The following is a 22948-nucleotide window of genomic DNA, read 5'->3' as shown; positions in this document are numbered from 1 at the left end:
GCAGGATTCAGCGTCTGCAGCATCTTTCCCACAGAATGCTACGGCGCTTGACGGCAGTCCCACTTTCCCTTGAGACATCTGCTCGGGAAGCAGCGTCAAGTTACCGCTGGCCCCAGCATCGGTGGTTCAGTGGTAGAATGCTCGCCTGCCACGCGGGCGGCCCGGGTTCGATTCCCGGCCGATGCATCATTTTGCTTTTCCCGCGATGATGCTGCCGCGTGGCTTGAGCGCTTGAGATGCACGATCCACAAGAATGTGTAGCTGGATTTCCCTTGAGAAGGACCGAGAACGCAGCACTCGCGGGTCCCCACTAGGACGCTCGCATCATGTTCTACAGACTAGCGTCGGCCTGGCCTCACAAGTTGCCGGGTCCGGGTGCCTCCGAGGCTCTGAACTTTAACGACAAGGAGTGCTGCCTATCGTTGCAACAGCTGCAGCAGCACCGCAATCAACTGGGCCGGCAGTGCACGTGTAGCAACAGAACACGTTATCCAGGAAGTACAGTGTCTCTACGTCTAATATTGGGTACGGCATTTACCCAGTTTGCAGGACAAGCGGTGCACCCGTGCCTCGGTAGCGCAGTAGGCAGCGCGTAAGTCTCATAATCTTAAGGTCGTGAGTTCGATCCTCACCCGGGGCATTTAATTTTCTGTGACTGATGGTGGTGCTGTTGCTAGGGCGCCAACGTATTTCTTGTTTGTTATCCACAACGTTTCAACGCTTCAGCGGGAAAATGTTTACTTCCTGTTATTGCTACTTACAGCTTCCCTTTTCCTCTTCTCCCAGCAGAGCATGAAGCCAAAAGCATTGCTCTGCGACGTTTGAGGTGCGCGCCTTGCCAGTCACTATGTGCAAAGATGCTCGCAAAGAGAGAGGGGCGCCGACGCGGCACTCGACACGAAATGCGACAAGCGACCGTACGAACGGTCGAACGAAACGGCCGCATCCGGTGTGGTCTAGTGGCTAGGATACCTGGCTTTCACCCAGGAGGCCCGGGTTCGATTCCCGGTACCGGAACGGAATTTTTTCCACACGAATCGTGACAGGTTTGAGCTGTCCGAGCGGCCGTTTCCCGTCCTGCTCGCAATATAGCTACTGTTTCGTGACCGTCAGCAGAATATAGACTAGGGAAGCAGACACACGACGACCATAGAAATGGTGTATGGCTTCATGCCACCTGTTTCCAGCGTAGGGCTGAGCAACTGCATCTGCCGAGGCCCGTTAGCTCAGTTGGTTAGAGCGTCGTGCTAATAACGCGAAGGTCGTGGGTTCGATCCCCCCACGGGCCACTACTCCTTTACTACTACGAAAAGGCAGCGCCGATTTCAGCTGGCGAGTGTGATGACCAGAAGATCATCACCCTGCGTGGAAGTTGACAGAGGATCCGAACCCGACTCGTCGGGAAGCGCTACAGCATTCACTCGGCAATGGCCATAATATCTTGAATACACTGGTTCTCAACCGATAAAGAGAAAATGAAAGAAAATGTCCGATTGCCGATGCGTAACAACTTTGGCCCTTGTCAGTACTTGGGCGGGTGAGCGCATGGGAACACAGGGCACTATTTGCACTTTTACTACCTATTTTTGTTTCTCCTTTGTTTTCGGAGCTACAGCCCGATTCGGTCAGGGAGACGCCACCGTGAAATGAAGGGGGCGTGCTGTGTGTCCATCGCCTCGCCTCTCCTTAGCTCTCTCAGTCGTTTCTCGTGCTTGTCGTTTTGATAAAGGCCGATTTGAGAGCGTCAGCTCTCGCGTCAGCTGAGCAAAGTCGAGACAAGTCGAGACACGAGACAAGTCGAGACACACTAAGGGCTGGTATGCAGCGAGTAAGAGGGCGAAAAAACAATAATTTAAGAGCGCGTGGCAAAAGTACTCATACGCGAAATTAAAAGCCTGCTGCGGTGGCCGGGAATCGAACCCGGATCAACTGCTTGGAAGGCAACTATGCTGACCATTACACCACCACCGCACAAGCGAGCGCCGCGCGTCCGCGCTGTGTCGGCTTCCCGCCAGTCGGCAGCGGCGGAAGGTGATCGTACCTGGCAGGCGCATTTCGAGGCAGGCTAGGGGAGCACATCCAGACGCATTCGGACAGCGTATCCGCGCACATTTCGCATCCTTTGGCAAGAGTTGGGCGCCGGCGACGCAAGAGTACGCAGAGGACCGCGTTCTGGCGGCATTTTTAAGCAGTGCAGTGCAGGATTCAGCGTCTGCAGCATCTTTCCCACAGAATGCTACGGCGCTTGACGGCAGTCCCACTTTCCCTTGAGACATCTGCTCGGGAAGCAGCGTCAAGTTACCGCTGGCCCCAGCATCGGTGGTTCAGTGGTAGAATGCTCGCCTGCCACGCGGGCGGCCCGGGTTCGATTCCCGGCCGATGCATCATTTTGCTTTTCCCGCGATGATGCTGCCGCGTGGCTTGAGCGCTTGAGATGCACGATCCACAAGAATGTGTAGCTGGATTTCCCTTGAGAAGGACCGAGAACGCAGCACTCGCGGGTCCCCACTAGGACGCTCGCATCATGTTCTACAGACTAGCGTCGGCCTGGCCTCACAAGTTGCCGGGTCCGGGTGCCTCCGAGGCTCTGAACTTTAACGACAAGGAGTGCTGCCTATCGTTGCAACAGCTGCAGCAGCACCGCAATCAACTGGGCCGGCAGTGCACGTGTAGCAACAGAACACGTTATCCAGGAAGTACAGTGTCTCTACGTCTAATATTGGGTACGGCATTTACCCAGTTTGCAGGACAAGCGGTGCACCCGTGCCTCGGTAGCGCAGTAGGCAGCGCGTAAGTCTCATAATCTTAAGGTCGTGAGTTCGATCCTCACCCGGGGCATTTAATTTTCTGTGACTGATGGTGGTGCTGTTGCTAGGGCGCCAACGTATTTCTTGTTTGTTATCCACAACGTTTCAACGCTTCAGCGGGAAAATGTTTACTTCCTGTTATTGCTACTTACAGCTTCCCTTTTCCTCTTCTCCCAGCAGAGCATGAAGCCAAAAGCATTGCTCTGCGACGTTTGAGGTGCGCGCCTTGCCAGTCACTATGTGCAAAGATGCTCGCAAAGAGAGAGGGGCGCCGACGCGGCACTCGACACGAAATGCGACAAGCGACCGTACGAACGGTCGAACGAAACGGCCGCATCCGGTGTGGTCTAGTGGCTAGGATACCTGGCTTTCACCCAGGAGGCCCGGGTTCGATTCCCGGTACCGGAACGGAATTTTTTCCACACGAATCGTGACAGGTTTGAGCTGTCCGAGCGGCCGTTTCCCGTCCTGCTCGCAATATAGCTACTGTTTCGTGACCGTCAGCAGAATATAGACTAGGGAAGCAGACACACGACGACCATAGAAATGGTGTATGGCTTCATGCCACCTGTTTCCAGCGTAGGGCTGAGCAACTGCATCTGCCGAGGCCCGTTAGCTCAGTTGGTTAGAGCGTCGTGCTAATAACGCGAAGGTCGTGGGTTCGATCCCCCCACGGGCCACTACTCCTTTACTACTACGAAAAGGCAGCGCCGATTTCAGCTGGCGAGTGTGATGACCAGAAGATCATCACCCTGCGTGGAAGTTGACAGAGGATCCGAACCCGACTCGTCGGGAAGCGCTACAGCATTCACTCGGCAATGGCCATAATATCTTGAATACACTGGTTCTCAACCGATAAAGAGAAAATGAAAGAAAATGTCCGATTGCCGATGCGTAACAACTTTGGCCCTTGTCAGTACTTGGGCGGGTGAGCGCATGGGAACACAGGGCACTATTTGCACTTTTACTACCTATTTTTGTTTCTCCTTTGTTTTCGGAGCTACAGCCCGATTCGGTCAGGGAGACGCCACCGTGAAATGAAGGGGGCGTGCTGTGTGTCCATCGCCTCGCCTCTCCTTAGCTCTCTCAGTCGTTTCTCGTGCTTGTCGTTTTGATAAAGGCCGATTTGAGAGCGTCAGCTCTCGCGTCAGCTGAGCAAAGTCGAGACAAGTCGAGACACACTAAGGGCTGGTATGCAGCGAGTAAGAGGGCGAAAAAACAATAATTTAAGAGCGCGTGGCAAAAGTACTCATACGCGAAATTAAAAGCCTGCTGCGGTGGCCGGGAATCGAACCCGGATCAACTGCTTGGAAGGCAACTATGCTGACCATTACACCACCACCGCACAAGCGAGCGCCGCGCGTCCGCGCTGTGTCGGCTTCCCGCCAGTCGGCAGCGGCGGAAGGTGATCGTACCTGGCAGGCGCATTTCGAGGCAGGCTAGGGGAGCACATCCAGACGCATTCGGACAGCGTATCCGCGCACATTTCGCATCCTTTGGCAAGAGTTGGGCGCCGGCGACGCAAGAGTACGCAGAGGACCGCGTTCTGGCGGCATTTTTAAGCAGTGCAGTGCAGGATTCAGCGTCTGCAGCATCTTTCCCACAGAATGCTACGGCGCTTGACGGCAGTCCCACTTTCCCTTGAGACATCTGCTCGGGAAGCAGCGTCAAGTTACCGCTGGCCCCAGCATCGGTGGTTCAGTGGTAGAATGCTCGCCTCCCACGCGGGCGGCCCGGGTTCGATTCCCGGCCGATGCATCATTTTGCTTTTCCCGCGATGATGCTGCCGCGTGGCTTGAGCGCTTGAGATGCACGATCCACAAGAATGTGTAGCTGGATTTCCCTTGAGAAGGACCGAGAACGCAGCACTCGCGGGTCCCCACTAGGACGCTCGCATCATGTTCTACAGACTAGCGTCGGCCTGGCCTCACAAGTTGCCGGGTCCGGGTGCCTCCGAGGCTCTGAACTTTAACGACAAGGAGTGCTGCCTATCGTTGCAACAGCTGCAGCAGCACCGCAATCAACTGGGCCGGCAGTGCACGTGTAGCAACAGAACACGTTATCCAGGAAGTACAGTGTCTCTACGTCTAATATTGGGTACGGCATTTACCCAGTTTGCAGGACAAGCGGTGCACCCGTGCCTCGGTAGCGCAGTAGGCAGCGCGTAAGTCTCATAATCTTAAGGTCGTGAGTTCGATCCTCACCCGGGGCATTTAATTTTCTGTGACTGATGGTGGTGCTGTTGCTAGGGCGCCAACGTATTTCTTGTTTGTTATCCACAACGTTTCAACGCTTCAGCGGGAAAATGTTTACTTCCTGTTATTGCTACTTACAGCTTCCCTTTTCCTCTTCTCCCAGCAGAGCATGAAGCCAAAAGCATTGCTCTGCGACGTTTGAGGTGCGCGCCTTGCCAGTCACTATGTGCAAAGATGCTCGCAAAGAGAGAGGGGCGCCGACGCGGCACTCGACACGAAATGCGACAAGCGACCGTACGAACGGTCGAACGAAACGGCCGCATCCGGTGTGGTCTAGTGGCTAGGATACCTGGCTTTCACCCAGGAGGCCCGGGTTCGATTCCCGGTACCGGAACGGAATTTTTTCCACACGAATCGTGACAGGTTTGAGCTGTCCGAGCGGCCGTTTCCCGTCCTGCTCGCAATATAGCTACTGTTTCGTGACCGTCAGCAGAATATAGACTAGGGAAGCAGACACACGACGACCATAGAAATGGTGTATGGCTTCATGCCACCTGTTTCCAGCGTAGGGCTGAGCAATTGCATCTGCCGAGGCCCGTTAGCTCAGTTGGTTAGAGCGTCGTGCTAATAACGCGAAGGTCGTGGGTTCGATCCCCCCACGGGCCACTACTCCTTTACTACCTCGAAAAGGCAGCGCCGATTTCAGCTGGCGAGTGTGATGACCAGAAGATCATCACCCTGCGTGGAAGTTGACAGAGGATCCGAACCCGACTCGTCGGGAAGCGCTACAGCATTCACTCGGCAATGGCCATAATATCTTGAATACACTGGTTCTCAACCGATAAAGAGAAAATGAAAGAAAATGTCCGATTGCCGATGCGTAACAACTTTGGCCCTTGTCAGTACTTGGGCGGGTGAGCGCATGGGAACACAGGGCACTATTTGCACTTTTACTACCTATTTTTGTTTCTCCTTTGTTTTCGGAGCTACAGCCCGATTCGGTCAGGGAGACGCCACCGTGAAATGAAGGGGGCGTGCTGTGTGTCCATCGCCTCGCCTCTCCTTAGCTCTCTCAGTCGTTTCTCGTGCTTGTCGTTTTGATAAAGGCCGATTTGAGAGCGTCAGCTCTCGCGTCAGCTGAGCAAAGTCGAGACAAGTCGAGACACACTAAGGGCTGGTATGCAGCGAGTAAGAGGGCGAAAAAACAATAATTTAAGAGCGCGTGGCAAAAGTACTCATACGCGAAATTAAAAGCCTGCTGCGGTGGCCGGGAATCGAACCCGGATCAACTGCTTGGAAGGCAACTATGCTGACCATTACACCACCACCGCACAAGCGAGCGCCGCGCGTCCGCGCTGTGTCGGCTTCCCGCCAGTCGGCAGCGGCGGAAGGTGATCGTACCTGGCAGGCGCATTTCGAGGCAGGCTAGGGGAGCACATCCAGACGCATTCGGACAGCGTATCCGCGCACATTTCGCATCCTTTGGCAAGAGTTGGGCGCCGGCGACGCAAGAGTACGCAGAGGACCGCGTTCTGGCGGCATTTTTAAGCAGTGCAGTGCAGGATTCAGCGTCTGCAGCATCTTTCCCACAGAATGCTACGGCGCTTGACGGCAGTCCCACTTTCCCTTGAGACATCTGCTCGGGAAGCAGCGTCAAGTTACCGCTGGCCCCAGCATCGGTGGTTCAGTGGTAGAATGCTCGCCTGCCACGCGGGCGGCCCGGGTTCGATTCCCGGCCGATGCATCATTTTGCTTTTCCCGCGATGATGCTGCCGCGTGGCTTGAGCGCTTGAGATGCACGATCCACAAGAATGTGTAGCTGGATTTCCCTTGAGAAGGACCGAGAACGCAGCACTCGCGGGTCCCCACTAGGACGCTCGCATCATGTTCTACAGACTAGCGTCGGCCTGGCCTCACAAGTTGCCGGGTCCGGGTGCCTCCGAGGCTCTGAACTTTAACGACAAGGAGTGCTGCCTATCGTTGCAACAGCTGCAGCAGCACCGCAATCAACTGGGCCGGCAGTGCACGTGTAGCAACAGAACACGTTATCCAGGAAGTACAGTGTCTCTACGTCTAATATTGGGTACGGCATTTACCCAGTTTGCAGGACAAGCGGTGCACCCGTGCCTCGGTAGCGCAGTAGGCAGCGCGTAAGTCTCATAATCTTAAGGTCGTGAGTTCGATCCTCACCCGGGGCATTTAATTTTCTGTGACTGATGGTGGTGCTGTTGCTAGGGCGCCAACGTATTTCTTGTTTGTTATCCACAACGTTTCAACGCTTCAGCGGGAAAATGTTTACTTCCTGTTATTGCTACTTACAGCTTCCCTTTTCCTCTTCTCCCAGCAGAGCATGAAGCCAAAAGCATTGCTCTGCGACGTTTGAGGTGCGCGCCTTGCCAGTCACTATGTGCAAAGATGCTCGCAAAGAGAGAGGGGCGCCGACGCGGCACTCGACACGAAATGCGACAAGCGACCGTACGAACGGTCGAACGAAACGGCCGCATCCGGTGTGGTCTAGTGGCTAGGATACCTGGCTTTCACCCAGGAGGCCCGGGTTCGATTCCCGGTACCGGAACGGAATTTTTTCCACACGAATCGTGACAGGTTTGAGCTGTCCGAGCGGCCGTTTCCCGTCCTGCTCGCAATATAGCTACTGTTTCGTGACCGTCAGCAGAATATAGACTAGGGAAGCAGACACACGACGACCATAGAAATGGTGTATGGCTTCATGCCACCTGTTTCCAGCGTAGGGCTGAGCAACTGCATCTGCCGAGGCCCGTTAGCTCAGTTGGTTAGAGCGTCGTGCTAATAACGCGAAGGTCGTGGGTTCGATCCCCCCACGGGCCACTACTCCTTTACTACTACGAAAAGGCAGCGCCGATTTCAGCTGGCGAGTGTGATGACCAGAAGATCATCACCCTGCGTGGAAGTTGACAGAGGATCCGAACCCGACTCGTCGGGAAGCGCTACAGCATTCACTCGGCAATGGCCATAATATCTTGAATACACTGGTTCTCAACCGATAAAGAGAAAATGAAAGAAAATGTCCGATTGCCGATGCGTAACAACTTTGGCCCTTGTCAGTACTTGGGCGGGTGAGCGCATGGGAACACAGGGCACTATTTGCACTTTTACTACCTATTTTTGTTTCTCCTTTGTTTTCGGAGCTACAGCCCGATTCGGTCAGGGAGACGCCACCGTGAAATGAAGGGGGCGTGCTGTGTGTCCATCGCCTCGCCTCTCCTTAGCTCTCTCAGTCGTTTCTCGTGCTTGTCGTTTTGATAAAGGCCGATTTGAGAGCGTCAGCTCTCGCGTCAGCTGAGCAAAGTCGAGACAAGTCGAGACACACTAAGGGCTGGTATGCAGCGAGTAAGAGGGCGAAAAAACAATAATTTAAGAGCGCGTGGCAAAAGTACTCATACGCGAAATTAAAAGCCTGCTGCGGTGGCCGGGAATCGAACCCGGATCAACTGCTTGGAAGGCAACTATGCTGACCATTACACCACCACCGCACAAGCGAGCGCCGCGCGTCCGCGCTGTGTCGGCTTCCCGCCAGTCGGCAGCGGCGGAAGGTGATCGTACCTGGCAGGCGCATTTCGAGGCAGGCTAGGGGAGCACATCCAGACGCATTCGGACAGCGTATCCGCGCACATTTCGCATCCTTTGGCAAGAGTTGGGCGCCGGCGACGCAAGAGTACGCAGAGGACCGCGTTCTGGCGGCATTTTTAAGCAGTGCAGTGCAGGATTCAGCGTCTGCAGCATCTTTCCCACAGAATGCTACGGCGCTTGACGGCAGTCCCACTTTCCCTTGAGACATCTGCTCGGGAAGCAGCGTCAAGTTACCGCTGGCCCCAGCATCGGTGGTTCAGTGGTAGAATGCTCGCCTCCCACGCGGGCGGCCCGGGTTCGATTCCCGGCCGATGCATCATTTTGCTTTTCCCGCGATGATGCTGCCGCGTGGCTTGAGCGCTTGAGATGCACGATCCACAAGAATGTGTAGCTGGATTTCCCTTGAGAAGGACCGAGAACGCAGCACTCGCGGGTCCCCACTAGGACGCTCGCATCATGTTCTACAGACTAGCGTCGGCCTGGCCTCACAAGTTGCCGGGTCCGGGTGCCTCCGAGGCTCTGAACTTTAACGACAAGGAGTGCTGCCTATCGTTGCAACAGCTGCAGCAGCACCGCAATCAACTGGGCCGGCAGTGCACGTGTAGCAACAGAACACGTTATCCAGGAAGTACAGTGTCTCTACGTCTAATATTGGGTACGGCATTTACCCAGTTTGCAGGACAAGCGGTGCACCCGTGCCTCGGTAGCGCAGTAGGCAGCGCGTAAGTCTCATAATCTTAAGGTCGTGAGTTCGATCCTCACCCGGGGCATTTAATTTTCTGTGACTGATGGTGGTGCTGTTGCTAGGGCGCCAACGTATTTCTTGTTTGTTATCCACAACGTTTCAACGCTTCAGCGGGAAAATGTTTACTTCCTGTTATTGCTACTTACAGCTTCCCTTTTCCTCTTCTCCCAGCAGAGCATGAAGCCAAAAGCATTGCTCTGCGACGTTTGAGGTGCGCGCCTTGCCAGTCACTATGTGCAAAGATGCTCGCAAAGAGAGAGGGGCGCCGACGCGGCACTCGACACGAAATGCGACAAGCGACCGTACGAACGGTCGAACGAAACGGCCGCATCCGGTGTGGTCTAGTGGCTAGGATACCTGGCTTTCACCCAGGAGGCCCGGGTTCGATTCCCGGTACCGGAACGGAATTTTTTCCACACGAATCGTGACAGGTTTGAGCTGTCCGAGCGGCCGTTTCCCGTCCTGCTCGCAATATAGCTACTGTTTCGTGACCGTCAGCAGAATATAGACTAGGGAAGCAGACACACGACGACCATAGAAATGGTGTATGGCTTCATGCCACCTGTTTCCAGCGTAGGGCTGAGCAACTGCATCTGCCGAGGCCCGTTAGCTCAGTTGGTTAGAGCGTCGTGCTAATAACGCGAAGGTCGTGGGTTCGATCCCCCCACGGGCCACTACTCCTTTACTACTACGAAAAGGCAGCGCCGATTTCAGCTGGCGAGTGTGATGACCAGAAGATCATCACCCTGCGTGGAAGTTGACAGAGGATCCGAACCCGACTCGTCGGGAAGCGCTACAGCATTCACTCGGCAATGGCCATAATATCTTGAATACACTGGTTCTCAACCGATAAAGAGAAAATGAAAGAAAATGTCCGATTGCCGATGCGTAACAACTTTGGCCCTTGTCAGTACTTGGGCGGGTGAGCGCATGGGAACACAGGGCACTATTTGCACTTTTACTTCCTATTTTTGTTTCTCCTTTGTTTTCGGAGCTACAGCCCGATTCGGTCAGGGAGACGCCACCGTGAAATGAAGGGGGCGTGCTGTGTGTCCATCGCCTCGCCTCTCCTTAGCTCTCTCAGTCGTTTCTCGTGCTTGTCGTTTTGATAAAGGCCGATTTGAGAGCGTCAGCTCTCGCGTCAGCTGAGCAAAGTCGAGACAAGTCGAGACACACTAAGGGCTGGTATGCAGCGAGTAAGAGGGCGAAAAAACAATAATTTAAGAGCGCGTGGCAAAAGTACTCATACGCGAAATTAAAAGCCTGCTGCGGTGGCCGGGAATCGAACCCGGATCAACTGCTTGGAAGGCAACTATGCTGACCATTACACCACCACCGCACAAGCGAGCGCCGCGCGTCCGCGCTGTGTCGGCTTCCCGCCAGTCGGCAGCGGCGGAAGGTGATCGTACCTGGCAGGCGCATTTCGAGGCAGGCTAGGGGAGCACATCCAGACGCATTCGGACAGCGTATCCGCGCACATTTCGCATCCTTTGGCAAGAGTTGGGCGCCGGCGACGCAAGAGTACGCAGAGGACCGCGTTCTGGCGGCATTTTTAAGCAGTGCAGTGCAGGATTCAGCGTCTGCAGCATCTTTCCCACAGAATGCTACGGCGCTTGACGGCAGTCCCACTTTCCCTTGAGACATCTGCTCGGGAAGCAGCGTCAAGTTACCGCTGGCCCCAGCATCGGTGGTTCAGTGGTAGAATGCTCGCCTGCCACGCGGGCGGCCCGGGTTCGATTCCCGGCCGATGCATCATTTTGCTTTTCCCGCGATGATGCTGCCGCGTGGCTTGAGCGCTTGAGATGCACGATCCACAAGAATGTGTAGCTGGATTTCCCTTGAGAAGGACCGAGAACGCAGCACTCGCGGGTCCCCACTAGGACGCTCGCATCATGTTCTACAGACTAGCGTCGGCCTGGCCTCACAAGTTGCCGGGTCCGGGTGCCTCCGAGGCTCTGAACTTTAACGACAAGGAGTGCTGCCTATCGTTGCAACAGCTGCAGCAGCACCGCAATCAACTGGGCCGGCAGTGCACGTGTAGCAACAGAACACGTTATCCAGGAAGTACAGTGTCTCTACGTCTAATATTGGGTACGGCATTTACCCAGTTTGCAGGACAAGCGGTGCACCCGTGCCTCGGTAGCGCAGTAGGCAGCGCGTAAGTCTCATAATCTTAAGGTCGTGAGTTCGATCCTCACCCGGGGCATTTAATTTTCTGTGACTGATGGTGGTGCTGTTGCTAGGGCGCCAACGTATTTCTTGTTTGTTATCCACAACGTTTCAACGCTTCAGCGGGAAAATGTTTACTTCCTGTTATTGCTACTTACAGCTTCCCTTTTCCTCTTCTCCCAGCAGAGCATGAAGCCAAAAGCATTGCTCTGCGACGTTTGAGGTGCGCGCCTTGCCAGTCACTATGTGCAAAGATGCTCGCAAAGAGAGAGGGGCGCCGACGCGGCACTCGACACGAAATGCGACAAGCGACCGTACGAACGGTCGAACGAAACGGCCGCATCCGGTGTGGTCTAGTGGCTAGGATACCTGGCTTTCACCCAGGAGGCCCGGGTTCGATTCCCGGTACCGGAACGGAATTTTTTCCACACGAATCGTGACAGGTTTGAGCTGTCCGAGCGGCCGTTTCCCGTCCTGCTCGCAATATAGCTACTGTTTCGTGACCGTCAGCAGAATATAGACTAGGGAAGCAGACACACGACGACCATAGAAATGGTGTATGGCTTCATGCCACCTGTTTCCAGCGTAGGGCTGAGCAACTGCATCTGCCGAGGCCCGTTAGCTCAGTTGGTTAGAGCGTCGTGCTAATAACGCGAAGGTCGTGGGTTCGATCCCCCCACGGGCCACTACTCCTTTACTACTACGAAAAGGCAGCGCCGATTTCAGCTGGCGAGTGTGATGACCAGAAGATCATCACCCTGCGTGGAAGTTGACAGAGGATCCGAACCCGACTCGTCGGGAAGCGCTACAGCATTCACTCGGCAATGGCCATAATATCTTGAATACACTGGTTCTCAACCGATAAAGAGAAAATGAAAGAAAATGTCCGATTGCCGATGCGTAACAACTTTGGCCCTTGTCAGTACTTGGGCGGGTGAGCGCATGGGAACACAGGGCACTATTTGCACTTTTACTACCTATTTTTGTTTCTCCTTTGTTTTCGGAGCTACAGCCCGATTCGGTCAGGGAGACGCCACCGTGAAATGAAGGGGGCGTGCTGTGTGTCCATCGCCTCGCCTCTCCTTAGCTCTCTCAGTCGTTTCTCGTGCTTGTCGTTTTGATAAAGGCCGATTTGAGAGCGTCAGCTCTCGCGTCAGCTGAGCAAAGTCGAGACAAGTCGAGACACACTAAGGGCTGGTATGCAGCGAGTAAGAGGGCGAAAAAACAATAATTTAAGAGCGCGTGGCAAAAGTACTCATACGCGAAATTAAAAGCCTGCTGCGGTGGCCGGGAATCGAACCCGGATCAACTGCTTGGAAGGCAACTATGCTGACCATTACACCACCACCGCACAAGCGAGCGCCGCGCGTCCGCGCTGTGTCGGCTTCCCGCCAGTCGGCAGCGGCGGAAGGTGATCGTACCTGGCAGGCGCATTTCGAGGCAGGCTAGGGGAGCACATCCAGACGCATTCGGACAGCGTATCCGCGCACATTTCGCATCCTTTGGCAAGAGTTGGGCGCCGGCGACGCAAGAGTACGCAGAGGACCGCGTTCTGGCGGCATTTTTAAGCAGTGCAGTGCAGGATTCAGCGTCTGCAGCATCTTTCCCACAGAATGCTACGGCGCTTGACGGCAGTCCCACTTTCCCTTGAGACATCTGCTCGGGAAGCAGCGTCAAGTTACCGCTGGCCCCAGCATCGGTGGTTCAGTGGTAGAATGCTCGCCTGCCACGCGGGCGGCCCGGGTTCGATTCCCGGCCGATGCATCATTTTGCTTTTCCCGCGATGATGCTGCCGCGTGGCTTGAGCGCTTGAGATGCACGATCCACAAGAATGTGTAGCTGGATTTCCCTTGAGAAGGACCGAGAACGCAGCACTCGCGGGTCCCCACTAGGACGCTCGCATCATGTTCTACAGACTAGCGTCGGCCTGGCCTCACAAGTTGCCGGGTCCGGGTGCCTCCGAGGCTCTGAACTTTAACGACAAGGAGTGCTGCCTATCGTTGCAACAGCTGCAGCAGCACCGCAATCAACTGGGCCGGCAGTGCACGTGTAGCAACAGAACACGTTATCCAGGAAGTACAGTGTCTCTACGTCTAATATTGGGTACGGCATTTACCCAGTTTGCAGGACAAGCGGTGCACCCGTGCCTCGGTAGCGCAGTAGGCAGCGCGTAAGTCTCATAATCTTAAGGTCGTGAGTTCGATCCTCACCCGGGGCATTTAATTTTCTGTGACTGATGGTGGTGCTGTTGCTAGGGCGCCAACGTATTTCTTGTTTGTTATCCACAACGTTTCAACGCTTCAGCGGGAAAATGTTTACTTCCTGTTATTGCTACTTACAGCTTCCCTTTTCCTCTTCTCCCAGCAGAGCATGAAGCCAAAAGCATTGCTCTGCGACGTTTGAGGTGCGCGCCTTGCCAGTCACTATGTGCAAAGATGCTCGCAAAGAGAGAGGGGCGCCGACGCGGCACTCGACACGAAATGCGACAAGCGACCGTACGAACGGTCGAACGAAACGGCCGCATCCGGTGTGGTCTAGTGGCTAGGATACCTGGCTTTCACCCAGGAGGCCCGGGTTCGATTCCCGGTACCGGAACGGAATTTTTTCCACACGAATCGTGACAGGTTTGAGCTGTCCGAGCGGCCGTTTCCCGTCCTGCTCGCAATATAGCTACTGTTTCGTGACCGTCAGCAGAATATAGACTAGGGAAGCAGACACACGACGACCATAGAAATGGTGTATGGCTTCATGCCACCTGTTTCCAGCGTAGGGCTGAGCAACTGCATCTGCCGAGGCCCGTTAGCTCAGTTGGTTAGAGCGTCGTGCTAATAACGCGAAGGTCGTGGGTTCGATCCCCCCACGGGCCACTACTCCTTTACTACTACGAAAAGGCAGCGCCGATTTCAGCTGGCGAGTGTGATGACCAGAAGATCATCACCCTGCGTGGAAGTTGACAGAGGATCCGAACCCGACTCGTCGGGAAGCGCTACAGCATTCACTCGGCAATGGCCATAATATCTTGAATACACTGGTTCTCAACCGATAAAGAGAAAATGAAAGAAAATGTCCGATTGCCGATGCGTAACAACTTTGGCCCTTGTCAGTACTTGGGCGGGTGAGCGCATGGGAACACAGGGCACTATTTGCACTTTTACTTCCTATTTTTGTTTCTCCTTTGTTTTCGGAGCTACAGCCCGATTCGGTCAGGGAGACGCCACCGTGAAATGAAGGGGGCGTGCTGTGTGTCCATCGCCTCGCCTCTCCTTAGCTCTCTCAGTCGTTTCTCGTGCTTGTCGTTTTGATAAAGGCCGATTTGAGAGCGTCAGCTCTCGCGTCAGCTGAGCAAAGTCGAGACAAGTCGAGACACACTAAGGGCTGGTATGCAGCGAGTAAGAGGGCGAAAAAACAATAATTTAAGAGCGCGTGGCAAAAGTACTCATACGCGAAATTAAAAGCCTGCTGCGGTGGCCGGGAATCGAACCCGGATCAACTGCTTGGAAGGCAACTATGCTGACCATTACACCACCACCGCACAAGCGAGCGCCGCGCGTCCGCGCTGTGTCGGCTTCCCGCCAGTCGGCAGCGGCGGAAGGTGATCGTACCTGGCAGGCGCATTTCGAGGCAGGCTAGGGGAGCACATCCAGACGCATTCGGACAGCGTATCCGCGCACATTTCGCATCCTTTGGCAAGAGTTGGGCGCCGGCGACGCAAGAGTACGCAGAGGACCGCGTTCTGGCGGCATTTTTAAGCAGTGCAGTGCAGGATTCAGCGTCTGCAGCATCTTTCCCACAGAATGCTACGGCGCTTGACGGCAGTCCCACTTTCCCTTGAGACATCTGCTCGGGAAGCAGCGTCAAGTTACCGCTGGCCCCAGCATCGGTGGTTCAGTGGTAGAATGCTCGCCTGCCACGCGGGCGGCCCGGGTTAGATTCCCGGCCGATGCATCATTTTGCTTTTCCCGCGATGATGCTGCCGCGTGGCTTGAGCGCTTGAGATGCACGATCCACAAGAATGTGTAGCTGGATTTCCCTTGAGAAGGACCGAGAACGCAGCACTCGCGGGTCCCCACTAGGACGCTCGCATCATGTTCTACAGACTAGCGTCGGCCTGGCCTCACAAGTTGCCGGGTCCGGGTGCCTCCGAGGCTCTGAACTTTAACGACAAGGAGTGCTGCCTATCGTTGCAACAGCTGCAGCAGCACCGCAATCAACTGGGCCGGCAGTGCACGTGTAGCAACAGAACACGTTATCCAGGAAGTACAGTGTCTCTACGTCTAATATTGGGTACGGCATTTACCCAGTTTGCAGGACAAGCGGTGCACCCGTGCCTCGGTAGCGCAGTAGGCAGCGCGTAAGTCTCATAATCTTAAGGTCGTGAGTTCGATCCTCACCCGGGGCATTTAATTTTCTGTGACTGATGGTGGTGCTGTTGCTAGGGCGCCAACGTATTTCTTGTTTGTTATCCACAACGTTTCAACGCTTCAGCGGGAAAATGTTTACTTCCTGTTATTGCTACTTACAGCTTCCCTTTTCCTCTTCTCCCAGCAGAGCATGAAGCCAAAAGCATTGCTCTGCGACGTTTGAGGTGCGCGCCTTGCCAGTCACTATGTGCAAAGATGCTCGCAAAGAGAGAGGGGCGCCGACGCGGCACTCGACACGAAATGCGACAAGCGACCGTACGAACGGTCGAACGAAACGGCCGCATCCGGTGTGGTCTAGTGGCTAGGATACCTGGCTTTCACCCAGGAGGCCCGGGTTCGATTCCCGGTACCGGAACGGAATTTTTTCCACACGAATCGTGACAGGTTTGAGCTGTCCGAGCGGCCGTTTCCCGTCCTGCTCGCAATATAGCTACTGTTTCGTGACCGTCAGCAGAATATAGACTAGGGAAGCAGACACACGACGACCATAGAAATGGTGTATGGCTTCATGCCACCTGTTTCCAGCGTAGGGCTGAGCAACTGCATCTGCCGAGGCCCGTTAGCTCAGTTGGTTAGAGCGTCGTGCTAATAACGCGAAGGTCGTGGGTTCGATCCCCCCACGGGCCACTACTCCTTTACTACTACGAAAAGGCAGCGCCGATTTCAGCTGGCGAGTGTGATGACCAGAAGATCATCACCCTGCGTGGAAGTTGACAGAGGATCCGAACCCGACTCGTCGGGAAGCGCTACAGCATTCACTCGGCAATGGCCATAATATCTTGAATACACTGGTTCTCAACCGATAAAGAGAAAATGAAAGAAAATGTCCGATTGCCGATGCGTAACAACTTTGGCCCTTGTCAGTACTTGGGCGGGTGAGCGCATGGGAACACAGGGCACTATTTGCACTTTTACTACCTATTTTTGTTTCTCCTTTGTTTTCGGAGCTACAGCCCGATTCGGTCAGGGAGACGCCACCGTGAAATGAAGGGGGCGTGCTGTGTGTCCATCGCCTCGCCTCTCCTTAGCTCTCTCAGTCGTTTCTCGTGCTTGTCGTTTTGATAAAGGCCGATTTGAGAGCGTCAGCTCTCGCGTCAGCTGAGCAAAGTCGAGACAAGTCGAGACACACTAAGGGCTGGTATGCAGCGAGTAAGAGGGCGAAAAAACAATAATTTAAGAGCGCGTGGCAAAAGTACTCATACGCGAAATTAAAAGCCTGCTGCGGTGGCCGGGAATCGAACCCGGATCAACTGCTTGGAAGGCAACTATGCTGACCATTACACCACCACCGCACAAGCGAGCGCCGCGCGTCCGCGCTGTGTCGGCTTCCCGCCAGTCGGCAGCGGCGGAAGGTGATCGTACCTGGCAGGCGCATTTCGAGGCAGGCTAGGGGAGCACATCCAGACGCATTCGGACAGCGTATCCGCGCACATCGCGCGGAGCAGCGGAGCGGTTGCGGCTTTGTTTACATCGCGGGGCGGCGCTCAGCGAGTGTTTCGAGGTCCACGTGTTCAAGTTTCTTCAACGTGAGTACCATGTCGACAGTTACTAGGGCAAACACTGCGCAGTTTGTGTTCGATAGAAATGCTTTGCGGCCCACCGCTTTTGAAATCCACGAATTTATATTCGAAGATTTGAAAATCCCGGAAGATCTAGTGGACACTTTTCAGTTGGATTTCGCGCAATATTCGCTATTTTTGAAGTTCTTTTCCGGCGACATCTGTGAAAAATTTGTTGAAAAATTTGGCGGAGTGCGTAAATTTAGGCATGTCGATGGCACAGTCAGTGATGTGCAGATTGTGCCCTCGGGTTATGGTGTTAGAACGGTTCGAGTATTTAATGTGCCCCCTGAATGCGGCAATGATTTGATTGCGCGTGCTCTCACTCAGTACGGCGTTGTCTTGTCGGTAGTTAACGAAAAGTGGTCTAGTGCCTACCGGTACCAGGTTAATAGTGGAGTACGTAGTGTCCGCATTGACTTGAAGAAACACATTCCATCCTACGTAATGATTGCGGGCTGTAGGGCTCAAGTGACTTATATCGGCCAGCCACCCACATGCTCAATTTGTCATTCCACTGAGCATTTACGTGTTGATTGTCCCCGTAGACGACCCGTGCAGCTTCCACGTAGTGATGCTGCGGCTACTGGTGGCCACTTTGTGCCACTACTGAGTGAAATAGTAGCGGGCACTGTATCACAACCCCGCCCTGCCGACCCTATTCGTGCTGAGGATGTACCAAGTGAGGTGAATGTTACTGTAGACGCGCCACTGGATCGAATGGAGGACGCTCCCATTTTGTCTTCGGCTGTGGTAGAGTCGGATTCAGTTGCTAGGGAGGTCCCAGATGTTTCGGATCATACACCAGATGCTATTTCGGAAGAGATGGACACCTCCTTACCACCGCCTCCGCCGCCTGAAGAAGTTCCCCTGGCACCGAGGAAAGGGCGTACAAAGAAAAATAAAAATAAGGGTACTAGGAGTCAGCAGTCAGATGATTTACCGCGCACCCCCGTATCAGAGAGTGGCAGTGAGAGTGAAGTTCAGACATCGTGCCCCCCTGCCTCTGACAGCTCTGCGCGCCAGGAGCGTATAAGGGAACAAACAGCACATCTAAAGGTGTTCTTAAATACGGCACGCGAACAGGGTGCGCATGCTGCGAAGCGCAAAAGCGAGCAAAGTAGCGAGCAGCTGCCGCAGCGCACGCGCAGGCATTCGGCGACGTCGGCCGCCGGTACAGCAACAACACAGGCGGACGAGGCCACGTACACAGACACCGCTGGTGGTCGCGCCCAACCGACCGACCGACCAACGGAGACGCCCTGGTGGAAGCAGGAGGAGGACGACCCTGGATCCCATTAGCGGCTTTCGGCGGACCTGCTGTAATTCGTGCCCCGTTTACCTGCGACGTTATGTTACGCTGTTCCTGCACGCTGACAGTAATTTTCTGCACAGTATTGTCCACGAGTTACGTAATGGGTTGCAGTGCTTCTTGTCAGTTTTATTGGTGTGCTTCAGACGCTGCATCTGCGTCTTCCGTTTCTCATTTTTCTTGCTAATGCTTGAGTGTCTGTGTTTTAAATGGCCGCCGCTCGTCAACATCTAAAGATCTTCTCAGTTTTATCACTCAATGTAAATCGCATCATAGCTGCGCATAAAATAGCAAGTTTTATAGACTTTTTAACTTTGGGAGGCTATGACGTTGCATTGCTCCAAGAAGTTACTGTTAAGCGCTTCAATAACGTCCCTGGTTATGATGTCATCTATAACATTAACGTTGAAGGTACTTGTGGCACCGCTGTTCTTTATAAAACTGTCTTGCAACCAACTAACGTTCAATTTTTACCGAATGGCCGCTTACTTACGTGTACGATCCAGGATGTCACATTTATTAATATATACGCGCCGAGTGGCACTGATCATAAACGTGCACGTTCTGTTTTTTTTAATCAAGATGTGGTTCCGTTTTTTGCGTCGACCCGCAATGTCGTAGTTGGCGGCGATTTTAACTGTGTTACTGCCGCAGCCGATCAATTTCCCACGGCTACCATGTGCCCGGAACTTTCCCAACTAATTGTGACAAATGACTTGATCGATGTTTGGCGTCATTTTCATCCTACCACGACGCAATACACACATTTTTATGCGAACGGTGCCAGCAGAATTGATCGCATTTATGTGTCGCGGCCGCTTCAAACCTATCTTCATAGGGTTGCGGTACATCCCGTCGCTTTTAGCGATCACTGCGGGGTTGTGTGTGACGTGCAATTACTGGCGAATAGGCAGGCGCCACCTTCCCGTGTTTGGAAACTCAATACCCGTCATCTCTCTGACGCCGGTTTACGTTGCGAGATTCAGAATGTGTGGCAGTTTTGTTCTGAAAAACGGGGAAGCTATGCCTCGGTCTTACAATGGTGGGTCGACCTAGCCAAACCGCAGTTGCGCAGTGTTGCGATGCGGTATGCAAGGGAGGCGTCATTTTGGGAGAGGCGCACCATTGCCTTTTATCAGCAGTGCCTCCAGGATGCGCTTGATGCGCCCGTGGCGCCAGATCAAAACTTACGCGCACGTTTGAATAGAATTAAAAGCAAGATACTCCAGCATCACCTCCACAAGGCACAAGGTGTTCTGATCAGGAGCCGACCGCAGTGTGAGACCATTGACGAAGTGCCAACGCTTTACCACTTGGCACGCGAGAAACGGTTGGCGCGGAGGAAAGACATTACCACCCTCATCACGGACACTGGTGCTCGTCTCACGGCGAAGCATGAGATCGTTCCCCACGTCACCGACCACTTTAAGAGATTGTTCGGACGGACAGCTGCCGATGATGTCGCACGTTCATTTCTGTTAGATGAATTGGATACTGTCATCTCCGAATCTGACCGTCAGTCACTGGATGAGATGTTGTCACGGGACGATGTGAAGGACGTGTTGCGTTCGTGTCGTCGAGGGAAGTCTCCAGGTCCAGATGGCCTTCCCATCGAATTTTACCTGGCTTATTGGGATATTTTCGGTGAGACATTGACGATCATGATCAATGAAATTGTTCGTGGTGCTGCTGTCCCTTCGAAGTTCGTTGCAGGGCGTATTATATTAATTCCGAAGACACCGACAGCATGCCGTGTTGAGGCATTACGCCCTATCACACTTTTAAATGCAGACTATAAACTGGCGGCACGATGCCTCGCAACGAAACTCAGTGTGCTCATGGACAAGATAATCAGTCCCTTTCAGTCGTGTGGTGTGCAACGCCGTAGCATTTTTCACGCTGCGGCTTCATACCGAGACGTGGTCGCGTACGCAGCCATTAATGACCTGTCCGCTGGCATTCTCTCCATCGACTTTGCCAATGCATTCGACCGTATCGGGCACGATTATCTTCTGTCCGTCATGACAAAACTGGGGTTCGGCGGCCACTTTCTCGATGCTATACGGAATCTTTTAACGTCGGCGACGTCCGTCATTGTCATCAATGGTTGGCAGTCGCCGCCCATTCCTATTACAAGATCCGTCAGACAGGGCTGTCCTTTATCAATGCTCCTATTTGTCATTGCGCTCGACCCGTTTTTGCGCGCAGTCGGTCGAATCATTGAAGGTGTCCAGCTCTGTCACGTCTCTCTCAAATGTGCTGCCTATGCTGACGACGTGGGACTTTTCATGGGGCGGGCACATGACTTGGACAGAGTTCGGGATGTTCTGATATTGTACGAACGTGCCTCTGGCGCCGTTCTGAATGTGCGGAAAACTGTATTGGTACCACTGGGTCGTCGGGGACTGTCTGCTGAACGGGACTGGTTCCGTGTTGTGCGCACCCACAAAATTTTAGGACTCGACATTGTAGCGTGCCCACAAAAAATGCAAGTTTTAAACTGGAGACGCGTTCTTGGCACTGTGAAGGCCCTATGTCGCAGCCACTCAGGTCGCCGCCTCAACTTACATCAACGTGTGGCTGTCATTAACACATTCATCTTATCGAATGCGTGGTACATCGCCCAACTGCTTAGTGTTCCGAAGCCGATCGGGAGGGCGATTTCGCAGGCAGTCTACTGGCTCCTGTGGCGGCATGAAATTTTTAAAGTCAAGGCTTCGACCTGTGTCATCGACAGGCAGCTGGGCGGCCTCGGTTTCACCGACGTTCCACGCAAATGCGGCGCTCTGCTCGTCCACCGGACGGCCACCCTGCAGTCCGACAACCCGGCAGGAAGCACCGCGGCACTCCTGGAGCTCTACCGCCCACGCTCTGAAGCGGCGCCCGTCTCTCTCGCGGCCATCCCGTATAAGATGTCCTACATACGGGAGTACTTTTTAACGAGGAGCTACGCTCTTTCAACGGCTACCGACAGACACAGGACCGCCCGCGGACTCTACGTTGCCCTGACTGGACAACCTCCGCGTCATAAACTGGTGTTCCGGAACCCCACAGTGGAATGGGTGAACGTGTGGGCAAACATCAACAACCCGGTGTTGCCGTCGGATGTGAGTGCGCTCTGGTTTAAGATCGTCAACAACACCCTAGCGACGAACCAGCGGCTTGCCGACATTCATCTCCTTCCCTCTGCCAACTGTGGTCGATGTGGTGCTGTGGACACACGGGAACATCGTTTTGAGTGTGCATCGGTGTCGACGGTATGGCGGCTGTGTCAACGAATGGTCGCCCACATTAATAGAACGCCTCCTCACCTTGTGACTGTTCGTCGTGTGATAGTGCCTAACTTCAAAGCTTTCCCGCGGACGAAAAATAACGCCACTGTCTGGATCTTAGGGCATACGATTTATGCCCTTATCGATATGGCCGTCACTGATACTGTGATTTACCTAGATTATTTGTGGGCCCAGTATATGACACTGAAGGATTGCGTTCAATTTCGCGAATTGTTTGCGAATTTTTTGAAGGCGGCCTTGGATTACGGCTATGAAATGGAACTGCGGCAAACACCTTGAACTGAGATTTACTGAGCTGACGCGTTCTATTTTTAATTTCTTTTTCCTTCTTTTATTTGTTTTATTTGCGTTATGGTTGGTGACTTGTGCCACACCCACACTACGGGTCGTTCTGGTTTTATCTCCAAGAGAGGAGTGTCCTTTTACTTTTGAGGAATTTTATTTTGTTCACAAGACTTCATGGGTATTTTAGAAGATACAGCCTGTTTGTGTGGAACATTCATAGTTGCAGGAGTGTTTTTTTACAATCTTTTAAATCCTGTTCCCAGACTGTCGCGATTTCATTTTATTACTTTCCTGTGATTTCTGTTTCTTTCGTGTGATGCACACATCGACATAAACTCTCATGTTGTGCTGTTGTGCTGCGTTGCCACCTGTTTTGTAACAACTCTCTGCTACATCGGAGTGACTGACGTTAGTCAGGAGGGACAATATATTTTTCTTTTAAGTGGAATATGAGTTTAGTTGAACTACGAGCAGAAGAGTTGAACCAGCGGAGGAAAGAAGACCGTCCACGAATTCCGCGATAAAATTTTTCTTAGTTCTCCATTTTTTCTGT

General features: G+C 53.7%; 40 non-coding genes across 40 annotated transcripts; 32 read left to right on the top strand and 8 right to left on the bottom strand.

The window, feature by feature from the left end:
• The first annotated feature begins 115 nt into the window (after window positions 1-115).
• Window positions 116-186, top strand: Trnag-gcc. Its single transcript has one exon. It is a non-coding gene; the product is annotated as a tRNA-Gly (tRNA).
• Window positions 187-567: 381 nt separating this feature from the next.
• Trnam-cau lies at window positions 568-640 on the top strand. Its single transcript has one exon. It is a non-coding gene; the product is annotated as a tRNA-Met (tRNA).
• A 305-nt stretch (window positions 641-945) lies between these two features.
• Window positions 946-1017, top strand: Trnae-uuc. Its single transcript has one exon. It is a non-coding gene; the product is annotated as a tRNA-Glu (tRNA).
• A 198-nt stretch (window positions 1018-1215) lies between these two features.
• Window positions 1216-1289, top strand: Trnai-aau. The gene has a single exon. It is a non-coding gene; the product is annotated as a tRNA-Ile (tRNA).
• Window positions 1290-1899: 610 nt separating this feature from the next.
• Trnag-ucc lies at window positions 1900-1971 on the bottom strand. Its single transcript has one exon. It is a non-coding gene; the product is annotated as a tRNA-Gly (tRNA).
• Window positions 1972-2313: 342 nt separating this feature from the next.
• On the top strand, window positions 2314-2384 carry Trnag-gcc. Its single transcript has one exon. It is a non-coding gene; the product is annotated as a tRNA-Gly (tRNA).
• A 381-nt stretch (window positions 2385-2765) lies between these two features.
• Window positions 2766-2838, top strand: Trnam-cau. Its single transcript has one exon. It is a non-coding gene; the product is annotated as a tRNA-Met (tRNA).
• A 305-nt stretch (window positions 2839-3143) lies between these two features.
• On the top strand, window positions 3144-3215 carry Trnae-uuc. The gene has a single exon. It is a non-coding gene; the product is annotated as a tRNA-Glu (tRNA).
• Window positions 3216-3413: 198 nt separating this feature from the next.
• Window positions 3414-3487, top strand: Trnai-aau. Its single transcript has one exon. It is a non-coding gene; the product is annotated as a tRNA-Ile (tRNA).
• A 593-nt stretch (window positions 3488-4080) lies between these two features.
• On the bottom strand, window positions 4081-4152 carry Trnag-ucc. Its single transcript has one exon. It is a non-coding gene; the product is annotated as a tRNA-Gly (tRNA).
• A 342-nt stretch (window positions 4153-4494) lies between these two features.
• Window positions 4495-4565, top strand: Trnag-ccc. The gene has a single exon. It is a non-coding gene; the product is annotated as a tRNA-Gly (tRNA).
• Window positions 4566-4946: 381 nt separating this feature from the next.
• Trnam-cau lies at window positions 4947-5019 on the top strand. The gene has a single exon. It is a non-coding gene; the product is annotated as a tRNA-Met (tRNA).
• A 305-nt stretch (window positions 5020-5324) lies between these two features.
• On the top strand, window positions 5325-5396 carry Trnae-uuc. Its single transcript has one exon. It is a non-coding gene; the product is annotated as a tRNA-Glu (tRNA).
• Window positions 5397-5594: 198 nt separating this feature from the next.
• On the top strand, window positions 5595-5668 carry Trnai-aau. The gene has a single exon. It is a non-coding gene; the product is annotated as a tRNA-Ile (tRNA).
• A 593-nt stretch (window positions 5669-6261) lies between these two features.
• Trnag-ucc lies at window positions 6262-6333 on the bottom strand. Its single transcript has one exon. It is a non-coding gene; the product is annotated as a tRNA-Gly (tRNA).
• A 342-nt stretch (window positions 6334-6675) lies between these two features.
• Trnag-gcc lies at window positions 6676-6746 on the top strand. Its single transcript has one exon. It is a non-coding gene; the product is annotated as a tRNA-Gly (tRNA).
• Window positions 6747-7127: 381 nt separating this feature from the next.
• Window positions 7128-7200, top strand: Trnam-cau. Its single transcript has one exon. It is a non-coding gene; the product is annotated as a tRNA-Met (tRNA).
• A 305-nt stretch (window positions 7201-7505) lies between these two features.
• Window positions 7506-7577, top strand: Trnae-uuc. Its single transcript has one exon. It is a non-coding gene; the product is annotated as a tRNA-Glu (tRNA).
• Window positions 7578-7775: 198 nt separating this feature from the next.
• On the top strand, window positions 7776-7849 carry Trnai-aau. The gene has a single exon. It is a non-coding gene; the product is annotated as a tRNA-Ile (tRNA).
• Window positions 7850-8442: 593 nt separating this feature from the next.
• On the bottom strand, window positions 8443-8514 carry Trnag-ucc. The gene has a single exon. It is a non-coding gene; the product is annotated as a tRNA-Gly (tRNA).
• A 342-nt stretch (window positions 8515-8856) lies between these two features.
• Trnag-ccc lies at window positions 8857-8927 on the top strand. Its single transcript has one exon. It is a non-coding gene; the product is annotated as a tRNA-Gly (tRNA).
• Window positions 8928-9308: 381 nt separating this feature from the next.
• On the top strand, window positions 9309-9381 carry Trnam-cau. The gene has a single exon. It is a non-coding gene; the product is annotated as a tRNA-Met (tRNA).
• A 305-nt stretch (window positions 9382-9686) lies between these two features.
• Window positions 9687-9758, top strand: Trnae-uuc. The gene has a single exon. It is a non-coding gene; the product is annotated as a tRNA-Glu (tRNA).
• Window positions 9759-9956: 198 nt separating this feature from the next.
• Trnai-aau lies at window positions 9957-10030 on the top strand. The gene has a single exon. It is a non-coding gene; the product is annotated as a tRNA-Ile (tRNA).
• A 593-nt stretch (window positions 10031-10623) lies between these two features.
• Window positions 10624-10695, bottom strand: Trnag-ucc. Its single transcript has one exon. It is a non-coding gene; the product is annotated as a tRNA-Gly (tRNA).
• A 342-nt stretch (window positions 10696-11037) lies between these two features.
• On the top strand, window positions 11038-11108 carry Trnag-gcc. The gene has a single exon. It is a non-coding gene; the product is annotated as a tRNA-Gly (tRNA).
• A 381-nt stretch (window positions 11109-11489) lies between these two features.
• Trnam-cau lies at window positions 11490-11562 on the top strand. The gene has a single exon. It is a non-coding gene; the product is annotated as a tRNA-Met (tRNA).
• Window positions 11563-11867: 305 nt separating this feature from the next.
• Window positions 11868-11939, top strand: Trnae-uuc. Its single transcript has one exon. It is a non-coding gene; the product is annotated as a tRNA-Glu (tRNA).
• A 198-nt stretch (window positions 11940-12137) lies between these two features.
• Trnai-aau lies at window positions 12138-12211 on the top strand. Its single transcript has one exon. It is a non-coding gene; the product is annotated as a tRNA-Ile (tRNA).
• Window positions 12212-12804: 593 nt separating this feature from the next.
• Trnag-ucc lies at window positions 12805-12876 on the bottom strand. The gene has a single exon. It is a non-coding gene; the product is annotated as a tRNA-Gly (tRNA).
• Window positions 12877-13218: 342 nt separating this feature from the next.
• Trnag-gcc lies at window positions 13219-13289 on the top strand. Its single transcript has one exon. It is a non-coding gene; the product is annotated as a tRNA-Gly (tRNA).
• Window positions 13290-13670: 381 nt separating this feature from the next.
• Trnam-cau lies at window positions 13671-13743 on the top strand. The gene has a single exon. It is a non-coding gene; the product is annotated as a tRNA-Met (tRNA).
• Window positions 13744-14048: 305 nt separating this feature from the next.
• Trnae-uuc lies at window positions 14049-14120 on the top strand. Its single transcript has one exon. It is a non-coding gene; the product is annotated as a tRNA-Glu (tRNA).
• Window positions 14121-14318: 198 nt separating this feature from the next.
• On the top strand, window positions 14319-14392 carry Trnai-aau. The gene has a single exon. It is a non-coding gene; the product is annotated as a tRNA-Ile (tRNA).
• A 593-nt stretch (window positions 14393-14985) lies between these two features.
• On the bottom strand, window positions 14986-15057 carry Trnag-ucc. Its single transcript has one exon. It is a non-coding gene; the product is annotated as a tRNA-Gly (tRNA).
• Window positions 15058-15399: 342 nt separating this feature from the next.
• Trnag-gcc lies at window positions 15400-15470 on the top strand. Its single transcript has one exon. It is a non-coding gene; the product is annotated as a tRNA-Gly (tRNA).
• Window positions 15471-15851: 381 nt separating this feature from the next.
• On the top strand, window positions 15852-15924 carry Trnam-cau. The gene has a single exon. It is a non-coding gene; the product is annotated as a tRNA-Met (tRNA).
• A 305-nt stretch (window positions 15925-16229) lies between these two features.
• Trnae-uuc lies at window positions 16230-16301 on the top strand. The gene has a single exon. It is a non-coding gene; the product is annotated as a tRNA-Glu (tRNA).
• Window positions 16302-16499: 198 nt separating this feature from the next.
• Window positions 16500-16573, top strand: Trnai-aau. The gene has a single exon. It is a non-coding gene; the product is annotated as a tRNA-Ile (tRNA).
• A 593-nt stretch (window positions 16574-17166) lies between these two features.
• Window positions 17167-17238, bottom strand: Trnag-ucc. The gene has a single exon. It is a non-coding gene; the product is annotated as a tRNA-Gly (tRNA).
• Between the last annotated feature and the right edge of the window lie 5710 nt (window positions 17239-22948).

This window comes from Schistocerca piceifrons, chromosome 2 (genome assembly GCF_021461385.2).
Source record: "Schistocerca piceifrons isolate TAMUIC-IGC-003096 chromosome 2, iqSchPice1.1, whole genome shotgun sequence".
In the NCBI taxonomy this organism is placed as follows: domain Eukaryota; kingdom Metazoa; phylum Arthropoda; class Insecta; order Orthoptera; family Acrididae; genus Schistocerca; species Schistocerca piceifrons.
This window is presented reverse-complemented; position numbering and strand designations above follow the sequence as displayed.